The sequence below is a fragment of the Somniosus microcephalus genome, chromosome 13, assembly GCF_052327205.1.
Source record: "Somniosus microcephalus isolate GS21.2 chromosome 13, FLI_Smic_1.0, whole genome shotgun sequence".
NCBI classification, from domain to species: domain Eukaryota; kingdom Metazoa; phylum Chordata; class Chondrichthyes; order Squaliformes; family Somniosidae; genus Somniosus; species Somniosus microcephalus.
The window spans coordinates 44,155,961-44,170,865 of record NC_140999.1 but is presented as its reverse complement, the minus strand read 5'-3'; the positions used below and the strand labels follow the sequence as shown (position 1 = coordinate 44,170,865).

At 43.3% G+C, this 14,905-nt stretch overlaps 1 protein-coding gene across 9 annotated transcripts in view; it reads left to right on the top strand.

Moving 5' to 3' along the window:
* Window positions 1-1,839: 1,839 nt before the first annotated feature.
* LOC147108288 (beta-1,3-galactosyl-O-glycosyl-glycoprotein beta-1,6-N-acetylglucosaminyltransferase-like) overlaps window positions 1,840-14,905 on the top strand; it is an 82,340-nt gene continuing 69,274 nt past the window's right edge. For 6 of the 9 annotated variants that reach the window (XR_015080563.1, XM_086004860.1, XM_086004859.1 and 3 more), the window contains exons 1-2: window positions 1,840-1,932; window positions 4,463-4,713. The gene's annotated coding sequence lies outside the window, so the exon portion shown is untranslated. Of the gene's footprint in view, window positions 1,933-2,280; window positions 2,515-4,462; window positions 4,714-14,905 lie in introns of those variants that run through there. The other 3 variants (XR_015080562.1, XM_086004861.1, XM_086004863.1) reach the window with 3 other exon arrangements.

Sequence of the window (14,905 nt, the reverse complement as noted above, 5' to 3'; positions counted from 1 at the left end):
AGCTAATGTTGCATGTTAAAAGTGTTAATTGTAATTAGTTTGATATTTAATTGTTAAATGAGTGTTATGGTACTGTTAATCTAAAAGGGGAGGAATTGTAATGTATGTACCTTTAAGGGGGGGAACTACTTTTTACAGCTCATGTATACTGTAGTACCGGCAGTGACCACACCTGTATATAACATTGAGTAGTAATCTGTACAGATCAGTTGCAGTCTGAGCCACGTTGAGTAAACACCGTTTGTACCGTTCTCCGCAGTCTGTGTCTGATTGTACACGGACGTAACACAATGGAACTGAATTATCAAGTGCTGCGTATAACAGGCGGCTGATCCGCTACTGCCTGTTTTGCGCCACTGCCCGGGATGAATTTCTAGGCCACAGTCTTTCTTTTCTTTCAGTGTCTAATGCCCTGCAGCACCGACTCCCCCCGCCGACCCCCTGCCCCCACCCTCCCCTGATCCCCATATGATCTTTTTTACAAAGCAGCAGAAAGATATGTTGCACAAATGTTGCAGACTGGTCACAAAGTTAAAAGCCCATGGAATCCAGGGCAAAGTGTCAAGTTGGATTCAAAACTGGCTCGGAGACAGGAAACAGAGGGTAATGGTTGATGGGTGTTTTTGTGACTGGAAGGCTGTTTCCAGTGGGGTTCCACAGGGCTCAGTACTAGGTCCCTTGCTTTTTGTGGTATATATCAATGATCTAGGCTTGAATATAGGGGGTATGATTAAGAAGTTTGCAGATGATACTAAACTATGTGGTTGATACTGAAGAAGGAAGCTGTAGACTGCAGGAAGATAATCAATAAATTGGTCAGGTGGGCAGAACAGTGGCAAATGGAATTCAATCCGGAGAAGTGTGAGGTAATGCATTTGGGGAGTGCTAACAAGGAAAGGGAATACACATTAAATGGTAGGACACTGAGTAGTGTAGAGGAACAAAGGGACCTTGGAGTGCATGTCCACAGATCCCTGAAGGTAGCAGGCCAGGTAGATAAGGTGGTTAAGAAGGCATACAGAATGCTTGCCTTTATTAGCCGTGGCATAGAATACAAGAGCAGGGGGGTTATGCTTCAACTGCATAAAACACTAGTTAGGCCTCAGCTAGGGTACTGCATACAGTTCTGTTCACCACATTACAGGAAAGATGTGATTGCGCTAGAGAAGGTACAGAGGAGATTTACAAGGATGTTGCCGGGAGTAGAGAATCTTAGCTATGAGGAAAGACTGGATAGGCTGAGTCTGTTTTCCTTGGAACAGAGAAGGCTGATGGGAGAACTCATTGAGGTGTATAAAATTATGAGGGGCATAGATAAAGTGGATAGAAAGGACCTATTTCCCTTAGCAGAGGGGTCAAAAACCAGGGGGCACAGATTTAAAGTAATTGGTGGAAGGTTTAGAGGGGATTTGAGGGGAAATTTCTTCACCCAGCGGGTTGTGGGGGTCAGGAACTCACTGCCTGAAAGGGTGGTAGAGGCAGGAATCCTAAGCACATTTAAAAAGTACTTGGATGTGCACTTGGGATGCTCTAACCTGCAGGGCTACAGACCAAGAGCTGGGAAGTGGGATTAGGCTGGATAGCTCTTTGTTGGCCGGCGTGGACACGATGGGCCGAAATGGCCTCCTTCCATGCTATAACTTTCTGCTAAAAAAATTCTGATGTCTATGAATAAAGCCCCAGTATAAGCCCTGACCTTGAGTGGCTTGTGCTGCAGTGAGCAGCTGATTCAGATATCCTGGCTCATTTTTGAATTGGTGCCAGTCTTAAGGTTTTAGCCATATCTGGGCAGAGATAGATCCCCTTTCTATCAATAGACTGCCCTGCCCATGTGGCTGTCCTGCCTATAACTGTGTCACACGCTCACTCTAAAACGGCACAAGGTTTCTACAACAGACCGAACACTAAACACAAATACTAATCAAAAGAAAAGTAAGTAAACCGACAGTTTTCTTGACGTGAAGTTAATTTATTTTTTGAAACTGACACAGAAAAGTTACAGCAATACACAAGTGAAAATTATCTTTTTTGCATGATTTTGGGCACGTTTTTAAGTAACGGAGATTGATCTAATTTTTTTCAAGATGACTAATTCATAAACATGTCTCAATAAAAAGCAAGATCGAATGGGAAGCAATAATGAAAAGTAGTTTGGGGAAAAATCGGATCTTTTATAATAAAGGTTCTTTAAAACAATGTGTGTTTGTTACAAATATACTTTGACATTCAGTCTGTGTATTCTTTCACTTTTGTCAAACTTCTCGAATTTGGTTTTGTTAGCAGTTTTTATGCAACAACCTCTCTCAAGAAACTTGCAGCTGAAGTCCCAAAACGGATTGGAATTTGTTCCCCTATAACAGAAAGGCGTCAGTGAAAAGATTCCATTATAAATTATGTACAGTCCTCTCTTTGGTTCCGGCTGATGGGACAGACCTAGTGTCGTTGAGGCTTAACTATTTTGAACAAAATAAATTTTTAAATACTCAAGATGAGTATTTTAATTATTAATTCACATACCTGCATCCTTCTTTGAAACTAAGGATACTAAAATGTATAAGTTTAGTATCTATCGTGCTCAGAAACTCAAATTTCTTTTCTGTTTTATTTTCTTGGTCCAGTTTAAAATTTATCATTCAAGGCCCTTTCACTCAAATTGATGATTAAACATCTCCCCACCCCACCAACCTCCTGTCACTATGTTGAATTTACAAAATGATTCCACACTGATCATTTTCCCTTCAAGTTATTTTTACCATATTGCTGCAGTCATTTTGCTGACTGTCGGGCTCTTGTTCTTTGCTGACTGTTGGGCTCTTGTTCTTTACCCTAATGTTGAACATGGAAAATTGGCATGAAATTCACAAGTGGGCTGAATGTAATCATTGGAAGTCCTCAGAATAGAGACTGTTAGCTGAAAAAAAAAATCAGCTGGCCAGGCCAGATTGTAGAATGTTATAATGCAGTGTAGTGTGCTTGCAGAACCTGACCTTTCAGGCTGCATTTTGCTATTATTTGAAGGGATGGTTCCCCCAACCCCATAAATCTCTTCAAATTCACACATGGTATCCTCTTCTGGTTACCACAACCCACATGTCTGTACCAAAAGTCTGTAACATTACACATAAACACCCAACATGTTATGATCCAGATGACATTGATAAGAACCTTATTGTGAAAAATGTACTTCTCTTCTCCAAGAACCTTCCTCCAACTTCTGAATGCACTTGATAGCGCTGAACTGGAGGTCAGAAGATTGTAAGGGCCCTGTGTTCAAACTCTCGATGCCCTCCTTATTGTAGTACAACACCAGGGCAACAGACAAACAATTGTGTACATATGGCTGTTTGAAAAGCTGCTGTTATATTGGTTCCAGATTGGTATAAAGTCTCCAGATTTACTAAGGCCCACCACTGGGAAAACCCATTTGTTTTTATGAGGTCTCCTCCACAACCAGCCTTAGAGAATCTGGCCGGTTTAGTTCTGCTCAAGACCCACAGAGTGGAAACTGGATGCACGGCCATCCCACCAAACCCAAAAGAAAAGTAGCTATGGTTGCAAATTGTGATTTCACTTTCTGGCTGGTGTACTTTCCCTGACAACTAGGGGAAAAACTGCAGAGGGAAAAGTAGGAAAAATACATCACTGGCCTGTACAGATGGCCTGAGCGCTCAGCCAGAAAAGATGGTGCTCTGTCTGCCTCTGTTTCTCTCCCTCTCTGTGGTTGCAATATTAATATCTTCCCCTGGTGATGTTGCTGCCTCCAGAGGTGCTGGCACAAGTAATCTCTTTAGTTGAGTCTCGTTGCCTCCCGAGGCACTGGCACAGGTAACCTCTTTAGGTGGATTTTGATGCCTTCCGAGGCACTGGCACAGATAATCTCTTTAGGTGGATTTTGATGCTTCCCGAGGCACTGGCACAGGTAACATCTTTAAGTGGATCTCGATGCCTGCAGAGGCACTGGTAAAGGTAACCTCCAGGTGGGTCTTCATGCCTCCAGAGGCACTGGCACAAGAAACCTCTAAGTGGATCTCAATGCCTCCAGTGGCACTGGTATAGGTAACCTCCAGGTGGGTTTCATTGCCTCAGTGGCAGCAGTGCTGCTTCATTTAACTCACTCGGGATTGCCACTGTCAGTGGCATTGCAGGTAAAAGAGGCATTGCTCAGTTTCCATAGTTACCACTGAGCTGGTGACATAGAATATTCAAGCCAATTTTATCTGCACTTATCCCCGTCAATAAGTTAAAAGATCCTATTGATGGTGAATTAAAATGATTTAAGTTTACTGCAGTACTGAATCACTTCACCTGCGTAAATGAACATGACTACTACACAGGAAGTAGTAATGGGCAGAAAATGGAGACAAAAGATAAATCATATGGGACACCAAGTTACAGGGAACTAAAGTGTATGATTAAAAAGTACACCAAGTACAAACATGAATCTTTTTTGGCATCATAACAGCTTTGACCTCAGTCCCCAGTCACAAAGTTTCTAAAGTGCTGGGAAACAAAGGACGCAAGACCTGTATCAGCGACTTAAAAACATGGGTGTAAATTGGAGAAAGAACATCATTTTTAACAGTGGTCTTCAAGGAACAATAGGGCCCCGTACCTCCCTAAAGAGGGCACTCAGCTGGCCCAGGAACACAACAGCCAAGCACTTCAACACTTTAAACAGGAGAGTCAGCACGTGCAAGGCTTTCTCTAATTCTGGTAAGTGCTATATATACAGTACTTTATTTAACAGTCATTCATCAATATGAAACAGTGAAATTATATGCTCAGAAAGCCAATTCCTGATCTGATATTTACCATTTTCTCAATGGATTTGATGTTCCAAAGACAAATTGGGATTCTTCAGAAATCCAGAATTATTTGGTTCTAGCATTGGAAACCCAGTGTCAGCAAAGTTCATTCTTTTGGGGATTTAAAAAAATTCTTCCCTCTTCTACCGAAGGTGCTGACTTGCTAGGAGACAGCATCAATGTTGCTTCACCCTCTGGTAATTTGCCCGAGTGCCCATTTTTAATGCATGATCTCTGACAATCAATGTTATCAGACTATTTTACCAAGTAGGCATCATGATCACTCCCGATCCTGTGCCACAAATATGCATTTTCCAGCAGGGGTCATAGGATAATGATCAATGGTGAGAACCAAGGCTGATTTTTCCCCCTCCCTGGCCTAGGGCACTGAGGTCAATTATAGCATCCCTGCTGCTGCCTGACAGAGACCACAGAGCAGTGGATCAAATCTGGGAACTCCACAGTCCTTGTGACTCAGCACCAAACTGCATTTTACTAACTGAACCACTGGCAACTTTGAGGTTGGGCATGTTGAGGATGGTTCTTTTGGCTGATCTCAAGTCAATCCCAGCATTTATTTTTCACCATAAATGTGATAGAATGAGCATGGCCTTCAGTAGTTTTGCTAGATTTAATCAGTGAAGAGCTGAGCCCTACAGATTGGGAAGGTCCTAACTTCAATCCCCTTTGTGTACTGAGTTAGTTTATCAAAGCCAGACAGTGGTATTAGTGTCTCAACTGGCCACAGGGAACAGGTAAAAATCAACCAGACTTCATAATCGTTCTCTTTGGCCTGCTAGAAAGTGCACCTGCAAGTACCTTGGTGAAGACAAAATTAAGCTGGGCTGTGATGGTCTCCATAGTTAAATAGCTTATCAAACCTCACTGGGAACAGGTTCCAGGTGTGTCGCACCATTCCTATTAATAAGTTCCAAGTATCCCTTGGCATTTCCAATGAAAGGTTCCAGCAATGCCCCATTATTCCCAATAACAAGCTTCAGCAGTGTCCCATTATTCCCAATAACAGGTTCCAGCAATGTCCCATTATTCCCAATAACAGGTTTCAGCAGTGTCCCATTATTCCCAATAACAGGCTTCAGCAGTGTCCCATTATTCCCAATAACAGGTTTCAGCAGTGTCCCATTATTCCCAATAACAGGCTTCAGCAATGTCCCATTATTCCCAATAACAGGTTTCAGCAGTGTCCCATTATTCCCAATAACAGGCTTCAGCTGTGACCCATTATTCCTAATAACAGATTCCAGGTGTGTCCGACTATTTGCAATGGCAGGTTTCAGGTGTGTCGCATTTTTTCACCATGAAAAGTTTCAAGTGTGTCCCATTGTTCTGAATAACACATTTCATGTCTATCCAACTTTTGTAGTAGCAAGTTTCAATTGGGTCCTTGTGCTCCAATAACAAGTTCCAGGTATGCCCCATTGTTCCCAATAACAGGTTCCATGTGTCTACTATTGTTCCCAATAACAGATTCCAAGGATCTCCTATTGTTCCCAGCAACAGGTTCTAGCTGTATCTCACAGTTCCCAGTTCCAGGTTTGCCCTATTATTCTAATAGCAGGTTCTAGGTGTGTCTCACTGTTCCCAACAACTGGTTCCATGTGTAACCTTCTGTTCCCATTAACGGCATCTAGGTTTGTCCCTCTGTCCTCAATAATACGTTCCAGGTACATTGCTGTGTTCCTAATAACACTTTCCATATGTATCCCACTAGTTTCAGTAAGAGGTTCCAGTTGCATCCTGGTGTTCACCATTACATGTCCTAAGAATGCCCTCTGTCCTCAATAACAGGTTCCAGGTAACAGTAGAAGGTTCTAAATATGTTCCTCTGTTCCCAATTACAGGATCCATGTGTGTCCATCTTTCCAAATAAAAGGTCCAGATGTTATTTTGTGGTTACATAGTTACAGAGAGTCTACAGCACAGAAACAGGCCATTCAACCCAACTGGTCTATGCCAGCGTTTATGTTCCACACGAGCCTCCTTCCACCCCTCTTCATCTATCCTTTTCAGCATATCCTTCTATTCCTTTCTCCTTCATGTGCTTATCTAGCTTCCCCTTAAATGCATCTATGCTATTCGCCTCAACAAGTTTCACATTCTTACAACTCTTTGGGTAAATAAGTTTCTCCTGAATTCCCTATTGGAATTATTAGACACTATCTAATATGTATGACCTCTAGTTTTGGATTCCCCACAAGTGGAATCATTTTCTCTACATCTACCCTATTAAACCCTTTCATAATCTTAAAGACCTCTATCAGGTCATCACTCAGCCTTCTCTTTTCTAGAGAAAAGAGCCCCAGCCTGTTAAATCTTTCCTGATAAGTATATCCTCTCAGTTCTGGTAACCACCTTGTGAATTTTTTTTGCACCTTCTCCAGTGCCTTTATTTCCTTTTCATAATATGGAGACTAGAATGGTGTTCTAACCAAGGTTCTATACAAGTTTAACATAACTTCTGTGCTTTTCAATTCTATCCCTCTGGAAATGAACCCCAGTGCTTGGTTTGTTTAATTGGCAAATGGATTTCAATATAGGTAAGTGTGAGGTGGTACATTTTGGTAGGAACAATAAGGAGGCCACATACTGCTTGGATAATAAGAGTCTAAATGGGGTTAATGAGCAAAGGGATCTAGGGGTACAGATACACAAATCACTAAAAGTAATGACAAAGGTTAATAAGGCCATTCAAAAAAGCAAACCAAGCACCGAGGTTCATTTCTAGAGGGATAGAATTGAAAAGCAGGGAAGTCATGTTAAACTTGTATAGAACCTTAGTTAGACCACACTTGGAGTACTGTGCACGGTTCTGGTTTCCATATTATAAAAAGGATATAGAGGCATTGGAGAAGGTAAAAACAGATTCACAAGGATGATACCAGAACTGAGAGGTTATAAGTATCCGGAAAGATTGAACAGACTGGGGCTCTTTGAAGGCTGAGTGGTGACCTGATAGAGGTCTTTAAGATAATGAAAGGGTTGATAGAGTAGATGTGGAGAAAATGTTTCCACTTGTGGGGGAGACCAAAACTAGAGGCCATAAATATAAGATAGTTATTAATAAATCCAATAGGGAATTCAGGAGAAACTTCTTTACCCAATGAGTAGTAAGAATGTGGAACACACTACCACAAGGAGTACTTGAGGCAAATAGCATAGATGCATTTAAGGGGAAGCTACATAAGCACACGCGGGAGAAAGGAATAAAAGGGTATACTGATAGGGTTAGATGAAGAGGGTTGGGAGGAGGCTCGTGTGGAGTATAAATGCCAACATAGACCAGTTGGCCTATTTCTGTGCTGCAAACTCTATGTAACCTGTGTCGCTAATTTTAGTGATTTGTGTATCTATACTCTTAGATCTCTTTGTTCCTCTACCCCATTTAGACTCTTATTATCCAGGCAGTATGTGGCCTCCTTATTCTTCCTGTCAAAATGCACCACCTCATACATATCTATATTTAAATTAATTTGCCAACTACATTCCAATTATACAAGTTTATATTCCAGTTGTGTTGCACAGTACCCTTTAACAGGTTCTTGATGTCTCCCACTGGTGCCAAAGACAGGTTATGGGTGATCTCATAGTTCCCAATAATAGGTTTTGATGTGGCACTGTGTTCCTAATAACAGATTCCAAGTTTGCCCCAGAATTCCCAAAGATAGGTTCCAGTTGCAACTGATCACAAGAGCAGGTTCCAGGTCCATCACCATATCTCAATACCGGATTCCAAGTGTGTTTCTCTGTTCCCAGTAACAGGTTCCAGGTGTATCCCCTTGTTCCCAGTAACAAGTTCCAGGGTGTGTATCATTGTTCCCTGTAACAGATTCCAGGTGTGTCCCATTGTTCCCTGTAACAGATTCCAGGTGTGTCCCATTGTTCCCTGTAACAGATTCCAGGTGTGTCCCATTGTTCCCAGTTACAGATTCCAGGTGTGTATCATTGTTTCCATTAATAGGATCCAAGTGTGTCCCATTGTTCCACCTGTAGTCCAGTCACAATTCAATAAGCACCAAACTTTCTCATTAATCTGACCAGCCAAAAGCTTTCTATTGTCGCCATTGTTCATTGGCTCTTGCAATCAAACCTTTAGCTGAAAGTATGAGGGAACGGTAGCATAATGGTTATGTTACTGGACTAGTAACCCAGAGACCTGGACTAATAATGCATGAAAAGTGAGTTCAAATCATCACTACGGCAGCTGTGGAATTTAAATTCAGGTAATTAAATAATCTGGAATAAAAAGTTAGCATCAGTAATGGAGACCATGAAATTACCGGATTGCCATAAAAACCCATCTCGTTCACTAATGTCCTTTAGGGAAGGAAATCTGCTGTCCTTACCTGGTCTGGCCTATATGTGAATCTTAACCGCCCTCTGAAATGGCCTAGCAAGCCACTCAGTTGATCTAGTCAAGCAACAGCCTGACATAGTCATACTCACAGAATCATACCTTTCAGCCAATGTCCCAGACCTCTCCATCACCGTCCCTGGGTATGTCCTGTCCCACCGGCAGACACTCGGGAGGGAGTGGCCCTGGGAGTTCTCAACATTGACTCCAGACCCCATGAAGTCTCGTGGCTTCAGGTCAAACATGGGCAAGGAAACCTCCTGCTGATTACCACCTACCATCCTCCCTCAGCTGATGAATCAGTACTCCTCCATGTTGAACGCCACTTGGAAGAAGCACTGAGAAGCAAGGGCACAGAATGTACTCTGGGTGGGGGACTTCAATATCCACCACCAAGAGTGGCTCGGTAGCACCGCTACTGACCAAGCTGGCTGAGACATAGCTGCCAGGCTGGGCCTGCAGCAGGTGGTGAGAGAACCAACACGAGGGAAAAGCCTACTTGACCTCGTTCTCACCAATCTACCTGTCACAGATACACCTGTCCATGACAGTATTGGTAGCAGTGACCACCTCACAGTCCTTGAGGAGATGAAGTCCCGTCTTCACACTGAGGACACCCTCCATCGTGTTGTGTGGCACTACCACCGTGCTAAATGGGATTGCTTCAGAACAGGTCTAGCAGCTCAAAGCTGGGCATCCATGAGGCATTGTGGGCCATCAGCAGCAGCAGAATTGTATTCCACCACAATCTGTAACTTCATGGCCCGGCATATCCCTCACTCTACCATTAACATCAAGCCAGGCGATCAACCCTGGTTCAATGAGGAGTGTAGAAGAGCATGCCAGGAGCAGCACCAGGCGTACCTAAAAATGAGATGCCAACCTGGCGAAGCTGCAACACAGGACTACATGCATGCTAAACAACAGAAATAGCATGCTATAGACAGGGCTAAGCGATCCCACAATCAATGGTTCAGATCAAAGCTCTGCAGTTCTGCCACATCCAGTCGTGAATGGTGGTGGACCATTAAACAACTAACTGCAGGAGGAGGCTCCATAAATATCCCCATCTTCAATGATGATGGAGCCCAGCACGTCAGTGCAAAAGACAAGGCTGAAGCGTTTGCCACCATATTCAGCCAGATGTGCCGAGTGAATGATTCATATCAGCCTACTCCTGAGGTCCCCACCATTACAGAAGCCAGTCTTCAGCCAACTCAATTCAGTCCACATGAAATCAAGAAATGGCTGAGCGCACTGGATACAGCAAAGGCTATGGGCCCTGACAACATCCCGGCTGTCGTGCTGAAGACTTGTGCTCCAGAACTAGCTGCGCTTCCAGCTAAGCTGTTTCAGTACAGCTACAACACTGGCATCTACCCGACAATGTGGAAAACTGCCCAGGTATGTCCTGCCCACAAAAAACAGGACAAATCCAATCTGGCCAATTACTGCCCCATCAGTCTACTCTCAATCATCAGCAAAGTGATGGAAGGTGTTGTCAACAGTGCTATCAAGCGGTACTTACTCACCAATAACCTGCTCACTGCTGCTCAGTTTGGGTTCCACCAGGACCACTCGGCTCCAGACCTCATTACAGCCTTGGTCCAAACATGGACAAAGGAGTTGAATTCCAAAGGTGAGGTGAGAGTGACTGCCCTTGACACCAAGGCAGCATTTGACCGAGTGTGGTATCAAGGAGCCCTAGTAAAATTGAAGTCAATGGGAATCAGGGGAAAAATTCTCCACTGACTGGGGCCACAGCTAACACAAAGGAAGATGGTTGTGGTTGTTGGAGGCCAATCATCACAGCCCCCAGGACATTGCTGCAGGAGTTCCTCAGGGCAGTGTCCTGGGCCCAACCATCTTCAGTGCTTCATCAATGACCTTCCCTCCATCATAAGGTCAGAAGTGAGGATGTTCGCTGATGATTGCACAGTGTTCAGTTCCATCCGCAACTCTTCAGATAATGAAGCAGTCCATGCCCACATGCAACAAGACCTGGACAACATTCAGGCTTGGGCTGATAGGTGGCAAGTAACATTAGTGCCAGGCAATGACTATCTCCAACAAGAGAGCATCTAACCACTGCCCTTTGACATTCAACGGCATTACCATCGCCGAATTCCCCAACATCAACATCCTGGGGGGCAGCATTGACCAAAACTTAACTGGACCAGCCACATAAATACAGTGGCTACAAGAGCAGGTCAGAGGCTGGGTATTCTGCGGCGAGTGTCTCACCTCCTGACTCCCCAAAGCCTTTCAACCATCTATAAGGCACAATTCAGGAGTGTAATGGAATAGTCTCCACTTGCATAAATGAGTGCAGCTCCAACAACACTGAAGAAGCTCAACACCATCCAGGACAAAGCAGCCCACTTGATTGACACCCCATCCACCACCTTAAGCATTCACTCCCTCCACCACCAGCGCACCGTGGCTGCAGTGTGTACTATCTGCTAAATGTACTGCAGCAACTCGCCAAGGCTTCTTCGACAGCACCTCCCAAACCCACAACCTCTACCACCTAGAAGGACAAGGGCAGCAGGCGCGTGGGAACACCATCACCTCCAAGTTTCCCTCCAAGTCACACATTATCCTGACTTGGAAATACATCACCGTTCCTTCATAGTTGCTGGGTCAAAATCCTGGAACTCCCTCCCTAACAGCACTACGGGAGTACCTTCTGCAGCGGTTCAAGAAGGCGGCTCACCACCACCTTCTCAAAGGCAATTTGGGATGAGTAATAAATGCTGGCCTTGCCAGTGACGCCCACATCCCTGGAATGAATGCAAAAAAAATGCAGGATATTCTCACCGGGAGAGCACAAAAGTTCAGTTTGCATAGGTGTATATATCTCTTGACTCCTGTCTTCCTCACCTCATGCCATAGCCTGTACTATGCTTTTATGGGTTGAAAAATTACTTAAACTGAGCCACAAGGTTTAGCATTTGGCTGTTTCTTCTGAGTCTCGAAACTACTTTTACTTTCAAAAGAACTATATCCAGCCTAAATACCTGGGATTACAAGTCACGCAATGTCCACAGCTCCTAATGGCCCTTCCCCCTCATCCCCAGTTAGTATATGATCTGAGAGGACACAAGCCAGTATGGCCCTGTTGCCTTCTACTCTATCCCTTTTAAACCCTTTTGATTCTAAAAATGAATATTCTCCCCAGCGGTTTATTTCCCTCTAAAATATTCTCCAAGAAACTGGACCGGGAGCTCTCACTCTATAGAGAATGGGAAGTGAGATTTGTTTATGATGCCTCCTGGAGCAGAGTTTCCTTTTCCAAATGTCTATTTTAGTTGGCTCAGATTCCATCCAAAATGGGCTGGATTCAATCCTCCCAAGTGCACCCATGGAGATTGAGCAGGCTGGTGATGCACTATTCAGGTTGGTACTTCTCTCGAGTGCAGTAGTTCCTAGCTCTGTGTGGCCTCACCTGTTGGTTTGGGTGACCTTGGGCACATGGAGGGACTAAAAGGAGATTTTGTAGAGGTAAATAAGACAATAAATGGTATAAAAAAGGTAAATCTGGAACACTACTTCAAACAATAGGACAAGGGGGCACAGGGTCAAACAAGCAAAAGGCAAATTTAGGATAAATATCAGGAAGTTCTTCACACAAAAAGTGATCAGCATATGGAATGATGTGGTGATAATAATAGATGAACACTTAATGGGCTCATCTGACATTACTTTGTCTATTATTTTGACAGAAGCACTAACCTATTTCAAATAAATACTTCCATTAAAACAGTGCAAGAAGGAGTATCATACAAATCTGTTCAGTATTCATCCACAAACATTGCAATTTAGGCTGTGAAGTGCACTTCAGGATAGGGCCATAGAAGCAAAAGCTCTGGAATCACTTGATGCCATAATAGGATGAACTGTAGTTTTTTTTCTGTATAGATGAGCTAAGATTGGCTGAATGAGCTTACTTATCGCAGATATCTGGCAATTCAGTCTCACTGATAATGCATATTATGGTGTAACAATGATATTATTGTTAGCACAGTATGAGGAACATTAATTAATATATATAACAGGACAAGGACTCCCTCCCAGGTGGAGGAGGAGAATGGTTCTGTCTGGCCAAATGATTCATCATCTTGAATGAGGCATCTTTTCTTGATTGTGCCCACATCTATCATCTGCTCTGGGAACATGGGAGGAATTCACCAGAAATATGTCAGTACATGAGTCCTAACCTGTGTTTATTTCTGAAACCAAATTTAGTTTAACTTCTCTATTCCATTCAGCTTTCTATGAAACTTATGACCACCAGCTAGCTCCATGTCTTCAGAGGAGGTGGATGGGCTTCTGATAACAGAGGAATGAAAGAATATCTGGCCATCTGTCACAGAGATCTCCATGAGTCATAGGTCTCAGTAAAGGCAGCTTAAAATTCTGCATTGTACATAGCACACTCCAGTATCACTTCATCACTAGAATCCAACAATGTCTGATATGTGTTCATGAGACAAGGGATGCTAATAATTGTGATCTCTGCCACATACTGTGGACTTGTTCACAGGTTTGATTGATCTAACTATGATATTACCGGTTAATCTTATGATGGAGTCGACTGTTGATCCTAATATCTTTCATTATCCTTTGAGACTTCCAGTAGAACTCATTGATCTCCTTATATTCACTGCTAATATATCTCAGTGTTGTGAATATAGAATAAGGAGAGGACCAGGCTTGGCTGTGATACCCTCCATGGTCAAATAGACTTTACTTGGGGTGTGGGATGAGGATAGGGCTGATGGGGCGAGTGTCAGGCTCACCAACATGAGTCCCGGGCCATTTAAATTCCTGGGCCTCTTTTAAATGTTTGGCCCAACTTCTGTCGCACTGCTTATATTTTAACCCCCTGCACACCCTGTTCTCATTGGGTGCAGAGGGTTAAAATTGGGGATACTGTCTTGGTTCATACGTAAGTAATGGTCACTGGGGCGACCTACCAAGTGCCACCTGGTGCCTGTGGTGAAATGCACTACCACAGGTACAGTCTTCCTGGTGCCATTGATGTTACAAATGGTTCCCTCTCTTCAGGTATTCTCCTTCTCTTACAAAACTTTTGTCATTACCCCCACAAAAATACCCACCCTCGATTTCTCTGTCCTTGCAAACTAGGTCCCATATTCCAGAATTGCCTCCGTAAACCCCTCTGCCTTTACACCTCCCTCTCAAGACTCTCCTGAAAGCCCACCTATTTGGCCAAACATTTTGCCTCCCCTCCTAATATCTCCTTCTTTATCTTGGATCCATTTCTTTGATAATGCTTCTGTGAAATGCCTTGGGACATTTTTCTATGTTAAAGCGCTAGATAAATATGAGTTTTTGCTTTCAAACAGGCTAACTTTATCTCAAGGGATTTGAAATACAAAAGTGAGGAAGTGACTTAGTATTTTTGTATAAGTGATGCTTTAGTTGTACAGAGCCTTGGTCAGATCCCATCTGGAGTACTGTGTTCAGTTTTGGTCACTGAAACTCAGGAAAGATATATTGGAGCGGGCACAGGACAGATTCACCAGAATGATTCCAGGGTTTAAAGGGTTAAATAATGAGGACAGATTGCATAGATTTGATTTGTATTCCCTTGTGTTTAGAAGGTTGAGGGGTGATTTAATCCAGATGTTTAAAATGATAAAGAGATTAGATAGAGTGGATACAAAAGAAACTGTTTCCTTTGGTGGGGGAATCCAGAACA